Source organism: Engraulis encrasicolus, chromosome 20 (genome assembly GCF_034702125.1).
Source record: "Engraulis encrasicolus isolate BLACKSEA-1 chromosome 20, IST_EnEncr_1.0, whole genome shotgun sequence".
NCBI lineage: Eukaryota > Metazoa > Chordata > Actinopteri > Clupeiformes > Engraulidae > Engraulis > Engraulis encrasicolus.
Window position 1 is genome coordinate 28,427,967 of NC_085876.1, and position 4,112 is coordinate 28,432,078.

The 4,112-nt window shown below is 37.7% G+C and overlaps 1 protein-coding gene across 7 annotated transcripts in view; it reads right to left on the reverse strand.

The window, feature by feature from the left end:
• Nucleotides 1–874: 874 nt before the first annotated feature.
• gatad2b (GATA zinc finger domain containing 2B) overlaps nt 875–4,112 on the reverse strand; it is a 92,990-nt gene continuing 89,752 nt past the window's right edge. For all 7 annotated transcript variants that reach the window (XM_063185718.1, XM_063185719.1, XM_063185717.1 and 4 more), the window contains one exon: nt 875–4,112. This exon is cut by the window's right edge and continues 2,413 nt beyond it. The gene's annotated coding sequence lies outside the window, so the exon portion shown is untranslated.

The following is a 4,112-nucleotide window of genomic DNA, read 5'->3' on the forward strand; positions in this document are numbered from 1 at the left end:
TAAGATTTGAAATATCTTTTAAGTATTGCCTTGAAAATATAAGCCTTAATCACAATTCAATGAAAACTTTTTTAACACTCTCGTCTGGAAGTTTGTTGAAGACTTTTACGGGCTTGTCTCATATGACGGAAGTAACGTTGGCACAGCTTTAGCAGCAGAGAAGCTATTCAGCTTGTGTTAATAATACTAAACTCCTGGACTATTTCCAAACTTCCAAATGCTTCGTTTCGTGAGTACAGACCATATTTGTGCTACTGCAGAAGTTTGGTGTAATGACATGTTATTTTTGTGGGGAAAGTTTGGAGACGGTGCCCAGTATCCATATGCGCTTGAGTCAAGCTAACCGGAATAAACATTGAATAACACGATAACTCTGTTGATGTAAGTCTGCGGCAGAAAACACTTCGGGTGTAAAGGAGGATGGGTGTCACGGTTCAAATGGCATTAGGGCGATTCTACTCCGAACCATCGCTTTAACATCAAATAATCTCACAAGTGAGATAGACTGAACTCTGGAGGCTACCTATGCAATTTCTCGTAGGAAAGGTGTGGTTTACGATGCCCATGGCCATCTATTGGGCGTTACGACTGTCATTTGGCATATATGTAGCCACCCATAGCCAATCGTGTCAATTGTACCTATTCAAACAAACTGCGGTCACAGTCTTTCCACCCCTCCCTGCTCTTTGATTGGAGCCCAAGATCTGGTATCCTTTCTGAGGGGTAGACTCCATGCTGTATTTCAGATCGGAACTATTGTGCAAAGCAGCTTGGGCTTTCCTTGGCTAGGACGGGTACCTTTCCTACCCTGAAGCACTGATTATAATGTCTCCAGCTAATATGCCCAGTAAAAACGACAACGTTTTCAAGAAGGTAAACTGTTCCATCCTTTATTAAACATAGCTTGCAAGAGATAAATATTACAAAGTTATTTCCTCCAAAATTAGCTTATTTTTTCAGTCAATGCATAAATTTTTGTTAATCAACCGGCAGTAATCAAACAGCTTTTTTTTCAATCTCCATTTTCTGTATTTTTTGACAGTTAAATATCAAGGATGTGCAAAAGGTCTGGATCCATTTTCCCAAATAAAAATAAAAAATAAAACCTTGACAAAGAAAGTATTTGTATGTTTTTGCCTCCAAATTTGAAGTCATTCCTCAGAGGTCCATGTCAAATCATACAAATTCTAGAATAACTCCTTTGCAATTGTCATTACATTTGTTTGTGGTATTTTGTGTTTTACAAATGGGATTTCGTAATATGCAGACATCCATCCTACTGAAATTTCAGCTAATGCAGCTAATTCAGTTAAAGAAAATAAAAACCATAAACTCAAGAAGTTTACTTCTTATGAAGAAAACAAAACAAGAAGACAATCTTAACATTATTCTCCCAGTTCTCCTTCGACAGAAACAAAAACAAACAAAAAAAGGATATTTGTACTTTCGACAAAAGGAGATTTGCGATCATCCCAAAATGAGTGTACAACATAACACTACACTTCAAAAAAGAACAGACTGAGGAAATATGATCTGCGTAAATAGAGAAAAGACAGGTAGAAAAGAGGAGTAACCTATGCCTGTAACTACAACACTCCCCACACTGCGTGATTGTCTGAGTGGGAAAGTTTGCAGCTTGCATTCTTTAATGGCATCCTTTGTATTTAACACTCGCTTGTGTTCTCCTCTCCCAACACTTTTCGTCGTCATATTTTTTTTAATACAGGCTAAAGGAAGTAAGCGTTTTGACCTTGAGAAGGACAAGAAAAGTAAAATTGCTTTCATGAAATAACAAAATGTATACTATGTATACAACTTCTTTTTCAAATTGTAGAGTAAAAATAATCGAGACGTGTTTTACAACCAACAGTTTGGTTCAAAAGGAGTACGAACAACTTTTTTTTTTCAATTTCAAGAAATTAGAAAATGAAAGACTAAGAATATACAAGATTTGCCCTGTGTGGGGTGGGGTCCATGAAACCCTGTCTGAGCACAGCTGAACTTGTAAAATTTTGCATGCTTCATTGTATTTTTCGTTTTGCTCATTTCTGCTTGCATCTACCGGTGAGTGCTTTAGACTTGGTCAAGTGCAGGCAATAAAGAATGTAATACTGTCAACTGTTTGATCCATTCCAAGTCCTCGGAAAAGAAAAGACACAGTAAAAAGAACGAAAATACACATTGTGGATTTTTGTCTAGATAAAGAAAAGAGCTATAAAATTTCACTAAACGCCCCCGTTGTTACTGACAACGAGGAGAAGAAGAGTACACACAGACACAGAACACGCTGAGGAACGTCCATGTAGGCCTTTCAGGCCACCTAGGACTTTGGCTTGGATCAAACTCAGTGGCTGAGCAAAGATGTCATCATCATGATGTCATCAATCTCAATTATGTCATCAATGATGTCATTTTTTAAACTGCAAACTCTACATACTACAAAAACATACAGCCAGGGCGAAAAAAAAACCAAAGCACCTAAAGAGCTCATTCGTAAAAAAAAAAGCAAAATTATCCAAAACCAGGAGAATTGTAATAATCCTGTACGTTTTGCACATTTTTGTTACACAATAAACACACAGTGATCACAAAACGAAATGACAAGCTTCACAATATTCATGGCTTTTTTGTTTGCTTTTCTACACAATATACAACCATTTTTTCAATTTCAGATCATTTTTTTTTAATTCAAGGGAGAGGAAAAAAAGCTTATGTACAATAAGTCATTATTACTTCTTGCCTAGCAAATATCGTGTCGTTTTATTTTGAAATTCATTTACAATTCAATTCAATTACATTTTTTTTGTTTGATTAAATTTCATTTGAAAAATTAATAAATGAAATGATCAAACAGAAACAAGAACTTAACTGAAGACCCAGCAAAAAAGGAAATGTAACATTTCAAAATACTAGAAAATTACATTTTCAAAAGTTTTTTTTTTCTGGTTGGTGTCAACAAAAAAAGTATATGGATGTATTTATATTGTAAGAGAGCGCAAGAGAGAAGAAAGGGACTTTCAATATACAAGTTTTGCAGTGCTTTCCAAACACTGCGAACATTACAAAAAGTGATACAAGGTTAAGCGCTTACAACAGATGAGGGGAGAAGGATCTACACTGAAAGTGAAAAACGTAACCTAGAACATGACTTAACTTTGTCTCCACTGCCCAGATGGGACTCACCTGACAAATCAGTACTAAAGACGAAATGAACACCTCCGCTAAATCGATCTCTTCTGAGTGTAAACAGCTGATATTGCACCTGCCAATCAAGTTCAAGGTAGTTCTGAAATAACTGGGTTTGGGTCTTGCATCTTACTCCGTCTCGTGCTACGAATAGCCATCAGTTCCGCTAACAGAAAACCAATATCCAATCATATGTATCCATCACCAAAAATGAACCTAGCAGCGATTCAAATTGTCATCATATGGGTGACGGGAAACACCGTGTGCTACTCTTGAGGATATCATCTAAAATCAATTGGTAGTTTATAACATCAAGCATCCTTTAAAATAGCGCCATCATCCATCTGTCCAGTTCACTCTCTCCAACTCTTCACTGCTTGGTTGCTCTCCAAACCACCTGGACATGAAGGAGGCTGACAGATCGTTGTAACACCATTGGCTTCACACCCCCCCCCCCCCCTCCCCAGAGTCTTTCATAGCTTTGGCGGCTGACAGAACATTACAACAACATTGCTCTCCCATCATTCTTTTTTCTCCCACCAGTCAATCATTCAATAGCTTAGCTGACCTTTAAGACCAACAACAACTGGGATTAAAAATCCAAAACCAAAACTGTCATTCACAATGAACTGAGGGATAAAGAGGTGTGTGAAGAAACGATTAAGCACCAGAATCCTCCTCTAAAAAGAGCCATGCCACGACGACCGAGAACTGCATCTCCACAACTCACAGCTGAATGAATGGTCCACATCCAACATGGCTGGAGTTACCTGGAAATCTGGCAGTAAGATGCTCTTTTGTCGGGGAAACATTGGGTTATGGTTGGTCTACCCAACAAAATGAACCCAGTTTTGAGTATTTTGCTGTTGTAGCAGTTTGTTTGCGGTTTGTCCCCTGTTGTAATACTGCATTGTGACTAAACACTG